Below are 21936 nucleotides of genomic sequence, written 5' to 3'. Positions count from 1 at the left end.
GCAAGAAGGAACTGAGGGGGTGCTGGGTCGGCAGGGGCATATATCCGGTGCCATAAGGACGCCATTCCAGGGAGCGCCTCAGCTGACCCACCGAGTGTTGCTAGGGTAAAAGTCTTCCGATGATCGTGCACGCAGCGTGCACACACCTAATTGGAATGGATATGAGCAACACATCTCGAAGAACAACAGTTACAAAGGTGAGTAACCGTCTTAACCCGCTGCAAGGATTAGTCTTGCTAATGGTATGTCTGTAGCGTTTTACAAACAAGTATTTTTCCCAAACCCTAAAACTATAAGTAAATTCTAGATGTCCTCAAAATGGTGTAATACAAGAGAAATCCTTAAAAAAAAAACCAATAAAAAATCTCTTAATAGAATAGTTATTTTTGATAGCATGGAATATATTAAATTACAAGACAGCCAAAGTTAATTAACAAGAATTCTGTATGGAGGATGAGAAATCTGATGAATATATAACCTGAAAGGGCAGAATGGCAAATAACTTAATTCAGAGATACAGAATGTCCATCCTGAAGTGCATGTAAAAATGTATCTGCAGAGTGGCTCACGTGATAGAGAATCTGTGTGCCTTCCAATCAATGGTCATTTCTGGATAAAATAAGTGTGGTAAATTGAAATGAGATCGATATGTAACAAATATGCCACTTATTTGCCTGATGGGAAAAAAAGATTTCTCCACGGTCCATTAATACGACCAGGCAAATGACAAGGTGACATTGTCCTTGGTGAACAGCGATATTAAAAATCCTACTGACTGCCCCTCTACATGGAAAGAAAAATGCAAGTGGAAATAATAAAATTATTTATTTTTTACGGGACTAAGATTGAATTGAGACACTAGTAAGTTACGTAAGTGCTTTCTCTGACCTAACTAATTTATCCTTTTAAACAACAATAAAAAAATTGTACTGTTGCTTTTAGAGACAAGTCAAAGCTTCTACATATACCCCTCACCTGCAAAGAAGTGTATGGTCTGATTTCAGTAGTTCTGCACATTCAGAAATTCTGCTGAAGTCAACTGATGCTGCAGAAGTTTAGCACCTTAAAAAAAAAAAATCACTCATGAAAGTCCAACATCCTTGCCTTTAACACGTTGGTAACTGGGCAAATATATTACAAAGCTCTTAGAAGTTACAGATGAAAAAAAGACTAATTCAAGTCCATTCACCTGCAAGGGCAAACTATGCTCCCAACAAAAAATGTATCAGGTATTAAACTTCTGCTACATTGTGTGTTTTAACTGTGTGTCATTTTACACAGCTTGTACATACCCACATGAACACAATTTATTGGAGCAAACAGGATTTGACACACACCTAACCTGGTGTTCATTTGGAAAAAAGGTATATTCTTAATTCAAGTTAGCAAACTTGAGGTAAAATCCTAGTGATAACAAGGCAGTTTGCAGTTTTCACACATGAGCAGGCTGAATGAAATCCTAGGCTCCCAACAGCCTTTAACTAGACTTGCTAGCTCATGCAGAAACTACAAATTGCCTTGCCTTCACTACGATTTTACCCTGAATTATTTAAGGGTATGTTCTTAACTTGAGTTTATTCCTAATTAATACATTACCATATCGGTCAACCCACAGAAAACAGCAGAAGAGACGAAGTATGGTACTACAGTGATGAGTGCAACAGAAAAGCCTGTTAGTAATGAGATCATCAGATCAGAATAAGAATTTATACTATTCATGTAACTCAAGCGAGTCCCACACCCCTCATCTTCTTCTAAATAAGAAATTACTGAAGATAAATTAATGTAAGACATGCAGAATACTGATTTCTATTTGTGTATAGGTGCTCAGGTCAGTCCAATAATTCAGAACACTTTCCCCAATCAAGCACAGTGTAAAAAATAATATTAATCTATTTGAAGAACATGCATTTACATGTGGTTTCTGCTCTCTTGATGCACAGAGTGTGATGCATGTACATCACATATGGGAAAAATAAATCTCTCTCTCTCTAATATCAGAGGGGTAGCCGTGTTAGTCTGGATCTGTAAAAGCAGCAGAGAATCCTGTGGCACCTTATAGACTAACAGACGTTTTGGAGCTTGAACTTTCGTGGGTGAATACCCACTTCGTCAGATGCATGTATCTGACGAAGTGGGTATTCACCCACGAAAGCTCATGCTCCAAAATGTCTGTTAGTCTATAAGGTGCCACAGGATTCTCTCTCTCTTTAATGTAAACTTCAATGCTACTTTGGGAAACTATCTTCAGAAATCTGGCACTGTCAAACACTGGACTAACTTAATGGAAACTATCTCAAGAACCTCTATTTTCAGAGATCTTCTGTCATTGGCACAGTATAGCAAGCAGCTCTGTTCACTTTATTATAAATAGTGCATGTGGGTAAGCAGTTAGCATGGGACCAGGTTACCCTTCCTTGCTTCATTCCTTGGCTTTAACCATTTGGACAGCTGTCACAAGCTTTTAAACTCATTTTCAGCATAATTTCAGCTGAACTTGGATTTCCAAGGAAGACCTTTTCGGTAACCCTTAATTCAATGACAATCTTTCTACCTACTTATTCGCAGTATTTTGGAAGCTGCAGCAATGATACTTTCATATAAGAAAACGCAAACCAGGAGACAAATATACAATTTTATTCTGTAAGACATTTTTATCATCTTTCTTGCCATAACATTAGAGTGGCATTCAATATCCTTACTGTAGTTAGGGGGTTATCGAGGTTTCTTACAAGCCAAATTTTGATTGTTGGTGAGGAACAAGAGCAATTTGCTTACTTGCTTTTGATTTACAGTGCGGGTCCTCAATGCGGATGCTGCAAAAAAAAAAAAAAAAAAAAAAAAAAAAGTACAGGGAGTGGGTCACAGTCAGCCTTCCATTCTTTATGGTTAGATGGAAGGGGAGCCTTGCCAGCATTTTGTTTGTTGTAACATGGCATTAGGGTATGGAAAAGGTTGAGAACCACTCATTTAGAGATCAGATATACAACTTGTGATGCTCTCTCCGGGTGCCCAGGGCTCATTATTCCTCTATCTCCAGAGAGAGGAAGTAACTTGCTCATACTTAACTGGTGTCAGCTCCCTGACACCACTAGTCTGTTAACCAACCAACCAATCTCCTCAGGGCTCTGCCAACATTTACTTTGCCCTGCAGGATAACAACAGGTGTGCCACAACTCTCAGTCCCCTCTGAAAGCATCCCTTTCCATGTCTAGCCCTTACTCACTGGACAGTCACAGAAATTCCCAGACAAGCTGTCTCCCAGGAATAGTGCACACCCCAACTCGTTTGGTTCAACTCAGGCTCATCTCAAATATAACACCACAGCACTGAGATACATTTATAGTGAAAACAATGATAAGTGTATTATCAAGAGCTAAGATTTAAGAGACAGCGAATAAGGATAATGGAAACATAGATCAAAATCATAAAACACAAAGCTGGGTCTACACTAATCAATGGTTACCTTTCCTATATAATAAAGGAGTTTCCCCTCCCCCAAGGATTCAGTCTTTTGCAGAGCTCACTGGTTTTCCGGCAAACCAGGATCCAATCATTCATGAACATCCCTGCTGTTCATGCCTCTTGCATTCTATTTATATTTTTCAAAGTTCACACCTGCCCCCCAACCACGGTATAGTCTCCACTGTCTTCCCATCCCCGTTTACTCTGTATGCAGATTTGGCTTCCATTGTGTTGGCTCACAACTAGGGCTGTTGATTAAGCGTAGTTAACTCGTGAATAATTTTAAAAAATTAATAATTAAAAAAATTATTTGTGATTAGTCACACTGTTAAACAATAGAATACCAACTGAAATGTATTAAATATTTTTGGATTTTTTCTACATTTTCAAATATATCGATTTCTATTACAATACACAATACAACATGTGCAGTGCTCACTTTATATTATTATTACAAATATTTGCACTATAAAAATGATAAAAGAAATAGTATTTTTCAATTCACTTCATACAAGTACTGTAGTGTAGTACTCTTTTATCGTGAAAGCACAAGGTAAAATGTAGATTTTTGTTACATAACTGCACTCAAAAACAAAAAAATGTACAACTTTAGAGCCTACAAGTTCACTCAGTCTTACTTCTTGTTCAGCCAGTCGCGAAGACAAACAAGTTTGTTTTACATTTACAGGAGATACTGCTGCCTGCTTCTTTTTTACAATGTCACCTTAAAGTGAGAACAGGTGTTTGCCTGACATTTTGTAGCCGTATTGCAAAGTATTTATGTGCCAGATATGCTAAACATTCATATGCCCCTTTATGCTTTGGTCCCATTCCAGAGGACATGCTTCCATGCTGATGATGCTCTTCATAAAATAACACGTTAATTAAATTTATTACTGAACTCCTTGGGGGAGAATTGTATGTCTCCTGTTCTGCTCTATCCATATTCTGCCATATATTTCATGTTATAGCAGCCTCGGAGGATGACCAGCACAGGTTGTTCATTTTAAGAATACTTTCACAGCAGATTTGACAAAACACAAAGAACAGGGTTTCTCAAACAGGGGTCGTCGCTTGTGTAGGGAAAGCCCCTGGCGGGCCAGGCCGGTTTGTTTACCTGCCCCGTCCGCAGGTCTGGCCGATCATGGCTCCCACTGGCTGCAGATTGCTGCTCCGGGCCAATGTGATCCGTCCTGTCTCGTCAGGGGCTTTCCCTACACAAGCGGCGACCCCTGTTTGAGAAATCCTGGCAAAGAAAGTACCAATATGAGAGTTCTAAAGATAGTTATACCACTCAACCCAAGGTTTAAGACTCTGAAGTGCCATCCACAATCTGAGAGAGATGAGGTATGGAGCATGTTTTCAGAAGTCTTAACAGAGCAACACTCCGATGCAGAAACTACAGAACCCAAACCACCAAAAAAGAAAATCAACTTTCTGCTGGTGGCATCTGACACAGATGATGAAAATGAACATGCGTAGGTCCTCTCTGATTTGGAGCATTATCAAGCAGAACCCATCATCAGCATGGACATGTCCTCGGAATAGTGGTTGAAGGATGAAGGGACATATGAATCTTTAGTGCATCTGGCATGTAAATATCTTACAACGCTAGCTACAACAGTGCCATGAGAACACCTGTTCTCACTTTCAGGTGAGATTGTAAATAAGAAGCGGGCAGCATTATCTCCTGCAAATTTTAACCAAATTTGTTTGTCCGAGTAATTGGTTAAGTAGGACTGAGTGGACTTGTAGGCTCTAACATTTTACATTCTTTTATTTTTGAATGCAGGGGTTTTTTTGTACATAATTCTATATTTATAAGTTCAACTGTTAAGCTAAAGAGGTTGCACTAAAGTACTTGTGAATTGAAAAATACTATTTCTTTTGTTTTTTACAGTGCAAAATTTGTAATAAAAATAAATATAAAGTGAGCACTGTACACCTTGTATTCTGTGTTGTAACTGAAATCAATATATTTGAAAATGTGGAAAACTTCAAAAATATTTAAATAAATGGTATTCCATTATTGTTTAACAATGTGATTAACTGCAATCAATTTTTTTATTGTGATTAATCATGATTAATTTTTTTTAGTCGCCTGACAGCCCTACTCACTATGTTTAAGTTACACAGCCAACGGCAAGACAGGTGAATCGTTTTCTTGGTCTGGCAAAACCTGTTTGACAACCCTGCCTGGGACACACTTTTCTAAAACTTTTTTTCAATACATACACATTGACTTCTTAAATATCATTCAGACATACATCTCACAACAATTAAGAGCTTCAGTATGACATAAGCTTTTATTAGATACCTCACTTGACCCTCTCTGGATAAAATTATTATTAAAGAAATGTATTCGGTGTAGTGAGTTTGTCAGCACTGTCAAGAGTTATTGTTACAGAACAGTGCTCCCTTTGCCTGTTGGCACTGAGGGGTTCTTAAGGTCACACAATTATCAACGTATGAGACATTTAAACAAAACACTGATGTTTTTCATAGCCACATGCTTAACTTTAAGCAAGTGGATACAGCATGTACTTAAACTCTTTGCTCAAGCAGGGACTTTGTACTCATCTTTGGAATAAGGCAGTGATAGAGCTTGGAATTGAACCTAGACTACCTACACCCCACATTACAGCCTTAACTACAAGGCCATCATTCCTCTATAACCTGGGGTCAGTCACATCATGTGTCCATGCCTCAATTCTTTCCTCTCACTCATTGCCTGTCTTGTCTTGTTAGATCATAAGTTCTTTGGGACATGATGGTCTTTAATTATTTTGGTATGTGCAGATATTTCATCTCTAATTCCCAGGGGTCTATATTACCACACACAATGACATATTTCAGGGTCCCTAGCACAATGGGGACCTCATCTTAATTGGGGACTCTAGAGGCTTGTAATATAAATCATCAACAACAACACAGTAGCTTAGGAGATGTTTCCAGGCATTCTGTGCTGAGCAATGGTGACATATACAGCATGGAAATCTGCATATGACAGAAAGGGCTTCATTTACATCCTCTGATGATTGGGAACGGTCAACAGGAAGGATGCTGGAGCCAGTGGGTGAGATGTGCTGCTGCTGGGAGTACAAGAGGTGGAGAGGTTGCAGGCTGCAAATGGTCAGAAACCACAGCTAAACCTGGAAGGAGCTGGGAAAAGATGTACAGCTGGGACGGCAAATCAAGGGCTGAGTTGAAACAAGTGATTCTGATGTTGCTTGGGGCAGTGGAGCCAAAACTAGACACTTTCTTCCTGTATGCAACCATCAGTTCTTCCACTTCCAGTCTGGTGGAATTTGATGAGCAGAAACATGGTTTTAGCATTGCTGCATACTGCTAGTGGGTAAGTAGCAATGACACTTCTGTTCGTCACACTGCCCGTGAGAAGTTATGGTGCCCTTTACCATTAGCAGTATGTCACAGGCCAGGGTACAGGTGAAGAAGATACCCTCCTCACATTTTCCACAGAGTTGAAACCTTCACCCTCAGCCTTTTGCTGCAACTTTATAAACATATTGTCTGAGTTCTTAATGTTGACACAGGCTGCAGACAGACTTTCAGATTACTTGGTTCCAATTTCCTCTCCCCACATTTTACTTAGTGTTCTTTTTATAACAACAACTTTGGGAAGTATCAGAGGGCTAGCTGTGTTAGTCTATAAGGTGCCACAGGATTCTTTGCTGCTTTTACAGATCCAGGCTAACAGACGTTTTGGAGCATGAGCTTTCGTGGGTGAATACCCAGACATGCATCTGACGAAGTGGGTATTCACCCACGAAAGTTCATGCTCCAAAACGTCTGTTAGTTTATAAGGTGCCACAGGATTCTTTGCTGCGTATAAATACATGCACTACTGCAGCTCCTCGAGCCTGTCACCACACTATAGGTTCTCTCTGCAACCAGAAGGGCTAAAGCTTTGTCTTCTAGTGAAAAGATCTAATTCTGGAGAATACACAGAAATCTGCTTAGATTTTGCTGTGCTGTACGTATATTTATTGTTTCAATGTAATGCAAACTCCAACGAATTAGAGGTGAAAGAACTTGTGAGGACAGTGTGTCATAAGGTATAATTCCCAAATCTGAACCTTAGCGTCCAAAATTTGGGTACCTGCATGAATCCTCTAAGCTTAATTACCAGCTTAGATCCTGTAGCGCTGCCACCAAACGGATTCATGCCTGATAATCTGGTCTCCCAAAACCTTCCCTGGGGACCCAAGACTCAAATGCCTTGAGTCTCACAACAAAGGAAATAACCGCTTCCTCCCTGGTACCCTGGAATAATATCTCTAAACTCCTTGAATACAAAAAGAGAGACAATTCACCTTCCCTCTCTTCTTTTTCCCTCTCAATTTCCCTGAGAGAAGAGTAATCCTGGCCAAGAATTCTCTACCCTTGAGCTCAACTAGAAAAGAAATAACAGGTTAAAAGAAGCTTTAATAAAAAGAAAAAAAGACATAAAACGTCTCTAATCAAGATGAATATTTACAGGTCTGTTAACTATAAAAAATGAACAAACAGCCTATTCAGAAAAATAACATTTAAACATTTCAGCAAACTACACACGTGCAATAAGAAACAAGTAAAAACTATGTTGTTTTTCTATCTTATTACATACTTGGAAACAGAAGATTAGAGAGCCTGGAGATAGCGTGATCACCCTCAGAGCCTAGAGAGCACACGGACACAGAACAAAGGACCCACACCCAAAACTTCCTCCCTTGAGATTTGAAAGTATTTTGTTTCCTGATTGGTCCTCTGGTCAGGTGTTGTTTGTTAACCCTTTACAGGTGAAAGAGACATTAACCCTTAGCTATCTGTTTATGACACAGTGACTCCATCCTCCAGTACGTAAAGGGCATAGTTCTCAGATACTAAACTGATCCTACACTTTCTTTTCCAAAAGACCTTTTCTCTCTACTTTTTCTTTTGGCAATGGACGCTGAACAAAATAGACTCTCTCTTAGCTGGCAATATAGAAACCATCTGATCTGGCCTATCAAAGTGAAGGGGAGAAAAGGGAGGCAGAGAAAGACAAAATCGGAGGGCAGAAAGGAGAGAAACTATGCAATTGAATCATAAAAAAAAAAAAGAAAGACAGCCTCTCTTTTCTAATTAGTGGTGTGGGCGTGTTCTCCCTGGATGACTGGAGCCACAAGGAGGCCTGGTCTACACTACAAACTTAGGTCAACATAAGCCATGTTAAGTTGATCTAATAATATTATGTGTCTACACTACCGAGTCCCTTCTGCTGACCTAAGTGGCTGTAAAGTTGACTTCTGTACTCCACCTCCGTGAGAGGCATAGCGCTTGATTTGACATCTGGGGTTGACATGGGGATGGCACAGACACTGTGTTGCGTAATTCGAATGAATTGGCCTCCAGGAAACATCCCACAGTGCTGCACAGTGACCGTTCTGGAGAGCACTTTCAACTCCACTGCATGTCAGCCAGGTAGACAGGAAACAGTCGCTCCCCTGTTAAAGCCCCAAGAACTTTTGAGTTTTCATTTCCTGTTTGACCAGCATGGAGAGCTTACCAGCACAGCTGATCATGGAGACTCAAGGCTGCACACACGCTTCAGCCTGCAGTACACAGGAGGTGGTGGATCTTATTGCTGTGTGGGGAGAAGAGTCTGTTCAGACAGAGCTTTTATCCAGCAGAAGAAATGCTGACATCTATGCCAAGATTGTGCAGGGCATGGGGGAGAAAGGCTACACCAAGGACACACAGCAGTGCCACATGAAAATAAAGGCGCTTTGGCAAGCGTACAAGATGACAAGGGTGGTGACCAGTTGTTCTGGTTCTGCCCCACAGACATACAACTTCTATGAGGACCTGCATGCGATTCTCAGCAACAACCCCACCACTGTCCCAAAACGCTTCGAGGATAACTCCCAGGAACCCTGCATGACCTCGAGCAACAATAAGGAGGACATTGTTGATGAGGAAGAGGAGGAGGAGAATGTGAGGCAGGCAAGCGGAGGATCCATTCTCCCTGACACCCAAGAACTGTTTTTAACCCTGGAGCCCATCCCTTCACAGGAACAGTTGGTGGCGGAGCGTGATGCCGGGGAAGGTACCTCTGGTGAGTACAGCAAGTACCTATCTCCAAAAGAGACTGTTTATGTGCACGGGGATGGCCCGTGAATTCTCCATGGAGATCTCTAGGAAGCTTTCATGGAAGTACTCTGCAATCCTTTGCAGATGGTTTTTGGGAAGGGCTGCACTAGGACACTTTCCCATGCTACTCCAGTATTAACTCTGCTGGCATCATTGCAGCACACATCATTGCAGCATAAGACCAGGTCTGTACCCAGATGCTTACAGCATCTACTCCCTTGCTGCCTCTGTTACCTTCAGGAGAGTGATATCACATAGGGTCACTTAGGGGAAACGGAGGAAGTTTTCAGTGCCAGCCCTTAAACCACAAATAATTCACCCTTTGGTGAAATCTGGGTCACACAACCATGCTTTCCCAGACGTGCCATGGTTTTGACTGGAAGGGATCACTGTGTATTGCAAGCAGCACTGAAAAAGTGGGCAAGGTGTTAGTTGCCTGTTTGTCTCTCTTCCCCCACGACCCAGTGCTGCTTTTGTAAAAAACAAAACTATTTGGGGGGCTTTACACTGGGGCCTATCCTCAAGCACCATCTAGGTTGCTAGGGAAATGGGGGCTTTTCTCAAGTTCCAACCTGTGATCCCAAGGATGTCTTCACAAAAGCAGCAGCACAAAACTGCTTGTCCATGCCTCATGGCCTTAGTCACCATGGTTGGAGGAGAAAACCGACTCTTGCAATAGCCAGTACTTGTGATTACATTGTGGCTTGCAGTGAAGTGTATTAGGGGATGTGGTTTTTTTTTGTTTGTTTTTACAAAAAAAATTAACCTTGCACCAGAAACAATGTATGCATTGTCAGTGCTGCAAATCTTGTCTGTAGGTGCCTCCTCAATACCAGGAAAGAGACTTTCCCAGATTAGAAGACGACTCAGGAAGACATGTTCAATGAGTTAACACACATCTCCGAGAGTGACAAGACAGAGCTCAAAGCATGGACGATTACACTGCCCGAGAATCTGGACAGGGACAGAGAAGACAGGAGAGCATGCAGGGAACAAGAGCACGCCACACAGGAAGAGATGCTGTGGATTACGAAGGGGCAATCAGACATGTTGAGGTGTCTGATTGAGATTCAAGAAAGGCAGCTGGATGCTAGAGTGTCTCTGCAGCCTATACTGCTGCCATCATTGCCTAGTTCTACGTCCTTCTCCCTCAAACATCCTATGAGCCGGGGGGGAAGAGAGGAGAGAGGTCAGTATCCCTTGCACATAACACCAGGGGAGGGTACAAGGACCAGAAGGCGCCCATTCCCACACATTTGACTGTTACTGCAGTGCATTTGTAAGCAAGCTTTCCTTGTTCCCCCCTCCTCCCCAATGTTATCAGTCTTTTGCCTCAGGTTATCTTACTTTTCTTTGCTGTCCCTGTGTGTTTGTGTGCATAATAAAACTTAACATATTGAGGAGAAAAGGCTCTTTATTCATTCAACACACGGAGGCTGGTGGGGTTGGAGTTTACAGGGGATAAAATGCAACGGAGGGGACAGTTTGTTAAGGAACAACAGATAAGTGTCACATTACCCTCACTCATTGCTGAAATTATTTTTCAAAGCCTCACAGAGACACAGAGCCCTTTGATGTACTATTGCCCTGGTGTCTGGCTGCTCAAAACTGTCTGCCAGGCAAACTGCCTCAACACCCCATCCAGGTGGAAACTTTTTTCCCTCTGTTTCACAGATATTATGGAGCACATAGCAGGCAGCAGTAACAATAGGGACATTGTTTACTAGGTTAGACCTCAGTGAAAGCAAACAACGCCAGCAACCTTTTAAACGTCCAAAGGAACACTCCACCACCATTCTGCACTTGCTCAGTCTATGACTGAACTGGTCCTTATTGCTGTCCAGGCTGCCAGTGTATGGCTTCATGAGCTATGGGAGCAAGGGGTAGGTTGGATCTTATAGGATCACAACTGGCATTTCAACATCACCAATGGTTATTTTGTACTCTGCAAAGAAAGCCTCTGCTTGCAGCTTTCTCAACAGATCTGTGTTCCAAAAGACGAGCGCGTCATGCTCCTTTCCTGACCATCCCATGTTGATGTCAGTGAAATGGCTCCTGTGATCCACCAGCACTTGCAAAACCACTGAGAAGTGCCCCACCGCAGTTAGGGAACTCCACCATGACAAAACCATCCACTATGTTCTGCACATTTCCCATAGTCACTACCCATCTTAGCAGAAGTCTATTAATGGCCCTGAAAATTTGGATCACAACAGATCCCATAGTAGATTTACCCACTCCAAACTGATGCCCCTCTGACTGGTAGTAGTGCGGCGTTGCAAGCCTCCACAGAGCTATCACCACTCACTTCTCAGTGTCAGAGCAGCTCCCATTTGAGTATTGTTGCACTTTAGGGCAGAGGAAAGCTGAAAACTGAGCCCTGACAAATATATAGGTATTGTTAAAGCACATTTTTATAACTCAACATAGTTTGTTTAGACTTTATGAAATGATTGTAAGATGTTGTATGCATTAATCTCACTTATAATATCTGTATCCCAGGTTATAAAGTAATATTTAAGTGTTTGCATTGTACTCTTCTGCAACTGTGTAAATCACCAGACAGGAGAGAGACATGAATTAATGTGAAATGTTGGCATCCAACAGAAGGTGTTTGGGCCTTTTTAGTTGGGCAGGACTTTCAGCACCAGATGAACTAATGTGGAACATCACAGGACAAAAAAGACTTTCTTGATTGCTACCCCCCATCGCAACTTCCCGTGAAGGGGAGACATGCAAGTGAATTCCTTCCATCAGCTAAGTTTGCAATTAGAAGCAGAAGGGACAAAAGACTAAAAGGCCCTAATGACGAGGAACTGTATCTCTATGCTGCTTGGACTCGGAAGGAACATTTTCTAGGCATAAGCAAGACATCCCCAGTGTTTAGCCTCAGTTAGCTATAAGGGAGATTAGAGCTTTCTGATTATAGAAGCTTCTATTACATTCACAACTGAGTTACAATTTTAAGTTTCAGAAGGTATGTTTACCTGCTTTAATGCTGTAAATAACATATTTCCTTTTCCTAGTCAGTAAATCTTTAGATAGTTATAGCCAATTCTATAATAAACTAAGGCTAAGATTTGTGTCATGGTTATTTTTAGTAAAAGCCATGGACAGGTCATGGGCAGTAAACAAAATATCATGGAAGCTGTGACCTGTCTCTGATTTTTGCTGCTGCAGCGCCATGGTTATGCCCCCCGCCCCTGCCGCCGCCCTGGTGGCCAGGATAGGGAGCTGCAGGGTTCTCTCCCCCCACACTCCCCACAAGGCTGTCCCTGGTTGCTGGAACACTAAGGAGGGCCCCTTGAGGTGGCTGTCACCTGGCGCTGGAAAACTGCAGGGGGACTCTGAGAAGGCTGTTGCCTGTCCCAGAATCCCTGCCGGGGCCCCACTGGCTGCCAGCTCCAGGCCCACAGACCCAGGGGCTGAAGCAGAAAATGTCACGGAGGTCTCTGGAAGTCACGGCTTCCATGACAGAAACGTAGTCTTAGCTATAAACATTGTCTTTGGTGTGAGATCTGAGGGGCAACTGGCCTGGGATCAGCGACTGGTTCTTTGCAACTCAACGTAACTTGAACAGTGTTGTGATTTTTGGTGTAAGAGACCATTTATCACAAAGGCAATCTCACCTGGCTGGCAAGACCGACTGGGGTACCTAAGGGACCTGCCTGTGACTCCAAGTTAAGGCTGCTATAGAGCCTGAGGAGTTTACACTTGATATTTGGTTGGTGAAATCTAGGTATCGAATTCACAACCAATTTGAAGTTTGTGTCCTGCTTCTTCACAGTCTGCTTTGAGGTTGGTACTCAAGTTCTTGTCAAGCTGGCAGGCAGTGGTTCATTAGACAACTGGAGGTTTGGGGTGTGGAAGCAGGTCTTATCCCCCTTTCAAGGATCAGTTCCCATCAGAGCACTCTCTTTGGATGTTACTTGGAAAGTGCACTTGCACAATCCAGTCCACCTAGCAGGAGCTCTGAGCCCTCTGACCAAGGCCTTCTGGCCCTCTTTTTGGGCTCTCAAGTGAAACAAACAATCCAAAGTCAGCAAAAGAAGTTAAACGAAGGGACAAAGAAAACCACTAGCCAGAATATGGGTCTCTCCTTCCCCAGAGTCCCCTGGGACTCCAGCACAAGTTATAGGATACAATCTCTTCCCCCTCTTAGCAGATGGGATCTGTTCTCCTTTTTGTGAGGGCATAAGTGCTGTTGGTTATCAGACCTCTTCCAGGGAGCTGGGAAACTTAACAACCAGCTCCTTTCCAGGGGTGCCCACTGATGAGTGGTGCTCCCTTCATCTAAGCTCCCCCTTTATGTCTGGCATGATTTGTAGGTGCAGCAGGTCATGGCTACTCAAGCCTACAGCAGTTCCTTACTCCCTTCCATACTGGTGCAGGATTTATACTGCTTGTTTCCCACTCTCTCACCCGTAAAAAATTCTGGATTGCATTAATAAGGGAAACACTGAGTTTGGAATAGAAGCTAGTTTATCTCACTTGATTAAAAGGGGACAAATTTAGTCATGGTACAAAACCACCCATTAAAAAGAGATTCAACCGCTAGTATTTTTTCACTCGAGCACATGAATGCGCACTCCCTCCCCTGTCCCAAAAACTATACCTGTGTGTTTATTTTCCCAAACCTAATTCCTGATTAAAAGCAGGATTTGGGGGTCACCCTGGTGCTGCTGTCTGGGTCACAACAGAGCAGGCTGCATACAGGCAATATTCCAGCTGCAATGCTGTTACATTATGTCAGGTAAGAGTAAATTCCACTCTCTATCTCCTGTAGTACTGCTCCACCTAAGAAGATATGGGGGCGGGGGAGACCTCAGACTTACCAATGAGATCTAGGGGCAGATTTTCAAAAGGTATTTATGCAACTAAATATGCTGCTAGGCACCTGGCAGTATTTTCAAAAGTGCCTAAGCAGGTTAGACACCTAATTTCCATTGACTTCAATGGGAGTTAAGTATCTAACCTGCTCAGAAACTTTTATAAATCCTACTAGGCACCTATCTTCATCTTTAAGCACCTAAATACCCTTTGTAAATCTGTCCCTTAGAGGACAGTGTACTATGTGTGATTTGGGATGCTTGTTTTCTGTTCCTGACACACACCTGCTGTGTGACCTTGGGCAAAGCAGATCACCTGTGTCTCTGTTCCCCCCTCGCACTATTCATTTTCTCTGTTTAGATTGTAAGCTCTTTGGGGCAGGAGCCGTCCCTTATTATGTATTTGTACAGTGCCTAGCACAATAGGGTCCTGATTTCTATTGAGTCCTTGAGGTGCTATTGTAATACAAAAATTAATAATTTAAACAATGCTGCTTACACAAGGGGACAAGAAACTTTGTCTTCAAACAAGACTGAAGGAGAAAGGGAGACGGTCACTGACAAGTCCATAGACAGAGGAGCCATTTGCCATGACTGAAAGATTTGAAAATTGAAGGATAATTGCACCACAAACAACTCTGTGCACTGATGGGACAGGTGGCCTCAAGCTGACTCTCAATAATCTGACTGACTATCAACATCTAGCTTGTGGCTGTTCTTTAGAATGCAAGTATGCATGTAAAAATACTGAATTTCTGTTTCAAATTTTGAAACTGGAAGCCACAGAGCCTCAAATCAACAGCTGGGCTTAAAAGCAAAAACAGTGATTCAGTAGAAAAGCTAACCAGTTTAGGAACTAATCAGAAAAGACATGCAACTCTGCTCCAAGAAACCACAAACATTTTACCTCAAATTCAATCCATGCACATGTTCTGCAGTAGAATTAGAGGATATCCTTACATTTTTGAAAGAATTATTTCCTATTTGAATAGTGTTACTTTGCATAAACACCGTTAATTTATTATGACTGCACTTAATGAGAACTGCCAGCTGTCAAAATAAGATTAGGCCTTAAAGATCATAAAGAGAAAGAAAACGGATTTACACACATTCACAGAATATTCAAACCATTTTTCTTTTATATACACCTAGTACTATAGTGCTGGCTGTAATCTCTAGGCCATACTGTTCTTTGCAGTGGAGCAGGCCATGGGCAAGAGGGCCAGCAGAGGGAAGCCATTTGAAGAGAAGGTAGCTGGAAGGAGGAATTGCAATGGGAATATTGCTCAATCCCTGCAGCCTTGTTTATCAGTGATGTTTCAGACTGATTATATAAAATAATTAGAAAAAAAAAAGTCTTGTAGATCCTCCCTGACAAAGAAACCACTGGAGAAATAAAATTCACTACCCACCCTAACAGTAAAATAGCAGAATTCAACCCATCTTACTAGGTGGCTTCAGTTTTAACAGTCCCACTATACCACCTGGAATCAAAAACCAATAAAACTTCTACACTTACAGTTCTGCAAATAAACGTTACATCTGCATAGACACAAGCGCAACAATGGCTGCAGAACAGTATTGGGATGTTACTCTCCTAATGAATATACAAAACAGAACATTCCATTTCGGGTGGCATCCTGACCAAAGCAACACATACTCTTGCTGCTACAAAAGATCTATCCCTTGTGCTATGTCTATACTTACAATGGCAGCTATCTGTATATGAATGTAGCCACAGATCACTGCATTTAGATTGCCAACTCTCCCAAGATAAAAGATAAGAAAAGGAAGGTTTATGCTTTATAAAATACAAGTTTTAGAATATGACAAAATTTTAAAATGTACTCAACTGTAGTTACACTTTAGGCTTTTCATGTCAGATATAGGAAACATGGGATTTTTTGATGCACAAAGGAATTCTTGAATAGCCATTCTCTCCCTGGGAATAAACACATAAAGTGCACCTTTCAATTTTATTGAGGCTAAAGTCATAGTGACTTGAGTTTGGATCCTCTTCTTCCAATGAAGCTCATATAAAGTGTCATTTTAGAGACTAAGACCAAAAAGGGACCATTGTGATCATCTAGTCTGATCTCTTGTATAACACAGGCCATAGGACTTTCCTGAATTAGTTCCTCTTTATCCTAGAGCATATCTAAGAAAAACATCAAATCTTGATTTAAAAATTTCCAGTGATAAAATATCAACTACAATCCTTGGTGATTTAATATATGTATCCATCTCAAAACTACTTTGTTTTCTGAGCACCATTTTGGTTGTAAGACAGTACTGTCCCTTTCCTGTTGCCTTTTTGCCTCCATCGTGGACTGAAATGCCAAGAGAAGTTGTGAGGACCAACAATGCAAAGCAATCAAGGGTCATAAACCCAGAGGGTCTCCTATTCAAACACAAGCTCTCTTGAATAATGAGTCAGCTACCACTCAGAGAAACCCATCCTTCCAGGTGAACTAGTAACCAAGCAACTGATTATCTAATGGAGACTCACCTTAGGAAGGCCTCAATGCTGACCAGGAGAGCCACCTTACAGAGGGGACTGAAAGTTTATAAAAGGAAGACTCTCTCACCAGCCATTTTCAAGGGTGGGGAGGGGGGGAAAGAGAGGAAAGAGGAGTGATCAGAAGCATGCTAGAAGGAGCAGGAGGGTCTTGGGACCCTGAAAGGGCACTGACCAAATCCCAAGGGGTTCTTGGAGTGGTGAGGACATTGAAGGAAAGGTTGTGTGTGCAAGTTTTGTTCTTTCTGCATGGATCTGTAAGTCTCTATGCTTGGTCTAGGAATAAAGTGTGTGAGTGTTTACAAAGCTACTTTGCAAAGCCTCTAGGTTCCTTGCTGGAACTATCACGTGTCCCTAATGGGTTAAACTGTAAAGTGGAGTACCCACAAGGGTGGTGCTCTGGCAAAGGGTGTGCTTAAGCTACTGAAAAGACTTGGGGGGCGGGGAAGCACTGTCCTTGGGGAGCCCAGGGCACCTGGACTGCGGGGTCCCTACAACGGAGGGGGAGTATCAGACTGAGTCTGCACCCAGGTGTGAGCCTGAGAGGCCAGAGCCAGTACCTGGATGCTGCTCAGACTCAGTTGGTTTAGAATACAAGAGCCAGGATTTGGGTCCAAACCCAGCAACTGGATGGTGTTCAGCAACGAGGTGAGCTGGACAGTGAAGGACTTCCCATGCAAAATACTTGAATGTTAATTTTTTTAAACAAAGTATAAAACCGTTTAATACGTTCAAACACTATATTAAAAAACCTCAGTCCCTTCATCCTTGACCCTCAATAGAAATAAGGCTTCCAGTGACGCCTTGCCTGATTTTTGTGCAACAATGCAATGACAAAATGGAACATTGGATAAACTGAGCACTATGAAACCATACTGGGGTCTTCATAGGAGAACCTTATTTTGTGAGGTGATCCTATCTGCTCTGTGCAGACCTTAAAGTTCCCATTACACTTCTCACAAGATTTGGCGTCTGCCTTGGTGTCACCCTCTTTCCTCTTGCTCACTGACGTCTGCCAAGTTGTGAATTGGTTAACTGCCCCTCTCTATCCCAGACGTGGCTATATTTCAATGGTGTTTTATGTACATTATTTGTGAAGCTCTCTTGGATTCTCCTAGATAAAAGGATTTATATATAAATGTAAAATTATTACTCCTACTACAGTAAATTTCTACAAAAAATTGCAGTGACTTGGCATGAAATGGAACCATATCCTCTAGGATATTTTAAACAAAATATTCAAAGACTACTGATGACTATGATGAGCATCGTACTACTAGTAATATTTTATTTTTTTAAATAAAAAGAACACTGAGGCATTATCTAGTAAGTACACCTGGAGAATTACTGGAACTTTGCGAATGAATATGAAAATAGTAGGTTGGTTTCTCAGCATACTGATCTTGACAGTGGACATGTAGGCCCAATAAAAAAGGTGCAAAAGGACACATTTTCTCAATAAAAATTATGCACCTTTTTCAAAGGGAGTTCTGAGGGTGAAAAATTAGTGCCTCTGCACGAGATTAATGCCATTTGGGCATAGAGTAAGAAATGGCAGAGCCACAGGGAGCTAGTCTATGTTACAGAGGTAGACGGTCTCCCTGAATTATCCTACGCACAGGGGAAGTACACTCACTATTACACCGTTTATCATTGAATATTAGGATTGGAAGGGACCTCAGGAGATCATCTAGTCCAACCCCCTGCTCAAAGCAGGACCAATCCCCAAATGGCCCCCTCAAGGACTGAACTCACAACCATGGGTTTAGCAGGCCAATGCTCAATGGGGCACAGGCTATTCCACTCTGTGTGCCAGATTGGTGTGAGGAGGGGGGGAGGAACAGCCCAGCTTCCTCCCCATCCTCTTGTGGGGGAAAATACAGAAAGAGAAGTTTTTACATTCCCTGGAGCTCAGTGTATCTGTCAGCACAATTTACAGTAAGTGCTTAGGAAAAACAACTCAGTCAGTCTGCAATCTGACCAGTAGCACTGACTGTTAGCAGACTTGTTTATTTAGATAATCTTCTTCTCCCCTTTCTCTGGGGCGCTGCAACTTCAGAGCACAGAGGGGTTGTGTATGTGTCTAACACCCCGTCTAGACTACGCGCCGTATCGGCGCGTTAAAATCGATTGCTCAGGGATCGATATATCGTGTCTGATATGGACGGGATATATCGATCCCAGAGCGCGCTTAGATAGATTCCGGAACTCCACCAAAACAAACGGAGTTCCGGAATCAACATGGCGAGCCGCGCACATCGATCCCGCGCGGTGAAGATGGGTAAGTAAATCGATTTTAGATACTCGATTTCAGCTACGCTATTCTCGTAGCTGAAATTGCGTATCTAAAATCGATTTTCGTGTGTAGTGTAGACCTGGTCTATGAGACAAGATCATCGGGGTATATATTTAGAGTGGTTCTTCTAAAGCAACATTTTTACTGGTTAAAAGTAAAAAAGTTTCTTAAAAGTGCCTAAATCCAATTGACTTGGAAAGTTTTGAAAATTCTACACCAAAATTATATGTATGCTTTAAAGCAAAGTGAAATAATTAACTCTGAGCACTGATTCAAACCGTAAACTCCAAGTAGGAGGCTAGAACAACACTTAAATTTAGGCTCCTTGTCACTGACGACTCCAGCTACTTGGGACCTGACCAAAAGAGGTGGTGCTTTAAATAGGTTTATATTTATGTCACAACCACTCCATTTTCTTATAACTTTTTCAGAGTAGTTCCCCAGACATCCCTTCTGTGCCTCTGTTTAAGAAGCTGTGTCTCTGAAAGGCAGCAATAAATACAGACTATTTATTGTCTTAATTTACAATCAATGTCAACTAGTTAAGTAAACAAAATGAATGTATTTATACTAACGAAGGAACAGATTATAAACAGAAAACAATATGCATGCTTTACAATAATACTAGCTAGTGAAGAAATATGGGACTAGATTCTGCTCTCAGCAACTTACACCAGTATAAATGCGCCCTGGAGAAATTACTTTGCACTTTAAAAAGAAATAAAAATAAATCAGAACATTGAAGAAACTTCCAGGCTTCAACGACGTATACAACCTGAGTATAATTCTAATCCTAGCCATGCAGGTCACAGTCAAGGAATACATACAGCCTAAAAATGCCCTAAAAGTATAACGTCATTTTCCAGTTGAGTCAGTCATCAGCTATTAACTGCAAAGCAGGTGGGTGACGTGCCTTTCACTTAATTGAAAACCAGAGCACAAGTCACAGTATGCTATACATCCTCTCTGTCTTCATTTAAGTTATCTCTATCCAAGAATGACCTCTCACCCCCTGAGTTTTGAATGGAAGAGTATTAGTGTCATATTGGTTTCTGGTTAAAACAGATTGTTGCTTGCTGTAGTGCAAGTTCCCCACACTCTTGTCACAAATACACATCCTATCCCATGGGGTAGATATACATATTGCTCATTGATTTAGCTGAAAGTCTAGTAAAATATATATGTCCAAACAGTTCCTATTGGTTGAATACCTGAAAAAATGCAAAGAGCAAAAGTTATTCCTTAAAAAGCCATTGGTAACTGGCTCCAGATCTAAGTACTACATATTTCAAATGCTACGAGGCAAATCAAGGCTTTGTTTAAAAATACCCAGTTTTGGAGAAAGCCATTGGGAGAATGGATATCCAGAGCTGTGCAAATGACCCCTTTTCAGTTTGCTGGCAGTTCTGAAAAATTTAAAGAAAGCTCAGTTTAGGTCAAACCAAAACCAATTTTTTTTTGGAAATTTTGGTGAATCAAAAAGAGTCAGAAAGAAAATTTTCTTTCTGGCTGAAAAAAAAAAAAAACAAAAAAAAAAACTTTCGTTGGCATTTTTAACCCTTTAAATAAAAGCAAAGGAAATAAAGGCTAGACTCTCTTATGCTCAATCACCAGGGCACTCATCCAGCATATGGGAGACCCAGTTCAACTATCGGCTCTGCAGTAAAGACTATGAATCTGCATCTCTCCTCCACCAAGATGAATTTCTAATCACCAGGCTATAGAGTCAGTCTCATGCTTTCTTTGAGCCAATAACTAAATCGAGTATTTTATACAAAGTGAAACAATTTCACAGGAGAGACTGAGCCCTGGTCTATACTATGGGGTTAGGTCAAACTTAACCACGTTGTGTAAAAGCATGCTTATATAAAAAAAAAACAAAACAAAAAAAAAACACCGACTTAACCAACTCTGTTCCATTGACCTAAAAGGCTCTTAAAATTGACTTCTGTACTCCTCCCTGGCAAGGGGAGTAGTGCTAAAATTGACCTTGCTGGGTTGAATTTGGGATAGTGCAGACACAATTTGAAGGCATTAGCCTCTGGGAGTTATCCCAAAGTGCTCCAATGTGACCGCTCTGGACAGCACTTTGAACTCTGATGCACTAGCCAGGTACACAGGAAAAGCCCTGGGAAATTTTGAATTTCATTTCTTGTTTGTTCAGCATGGCAAGCTCAGCAGTACAGGCAACTACACAGTCTCCCCAGAATTGCAAACAAGCTCCAGCATGGACGGAAAAGGAGACATCCGATTCCTGTTTGAGGAGAAGAATCTATGCAGCAGAACTTGGATCACAAAGAAATGCTTTTAAACGTCCAAAGGCACATTCTACCACCATTCTGCATTTGTTCAGCCTATGGTTGGACTGCTCCTTACTACTGTCCAGGCTGCCTGTATATGGCAGCAAGAGCCACAGGAGCAAGGGGTAGGCTGGGTTCCCAAAGATAACTATTGGCATTTCAACATCCCCGATGGTAATTTTCTGGTCTGGGAAGTAAATCCCTTCTTGCAACTGCTCAAACAGCCCAGCGTTCCTAAATATGTGAGTGTCATGCACCTTTCCAAGCCATCCCATGTTGTTGTTGGTGAAATGTTCCTTGTGATCCACCAGTGCTTGCAGCACCATTGAGAAGTACCCCTTGCAGTTTACGTACTGGTTGGCAAGGTGGTCTGGTGCCAAGATAGGGATATGGGTT

General features: G+C 41.8%; 1 protein-coding gene and 1 long non-coding RNA gene across 2 annotated transcripts in view; both read right to left on the bottom strand.

Moving 5' to 3' along the window:
* The window catches only part of FAM124A (family with sequence similarity 124 member A), a 74527-nt gene that overhangs the window by 34089 nt on the left and 18502 nt on the right, over positions 1-21936 (bottom strand). The gene's annotated exons all lie outside the window — the stretch shown is intronic.
* Positions 15547-20640, bottom strand: LOC142046103 (uncharacterized). Its single transcript, XR_012655026.1, has 3 exons — positions 20570-20640; positions 17821-18058; positions 15547-15681 (listed from the first exon to the last, which is right to left on the bottom strand). It is a non-coding gene; the product is annotated as an uncharacterized LOC142046103 (long non-coding RNA).

The sequence above is a fragment of the Chelonoidis abingdonii genome, chromosome 1, assembly GCF_003597395.2.
Source record: "Chelonoidis abingdonii isolate Lonesome George chromosome 1, CheloAbing_2.0, whole genome shotgun sequence".
Lineage (NCBI taxonomy): Eukaryota > Metazoa > Chordata > Testudines > Testudinidae > Chelonoidis > Chelonoidis abingdonii.
Note: the sequence above shows the minus strand (reverse complement) of the source record. Positions and strands in the feature narration are given on the sequence as shown.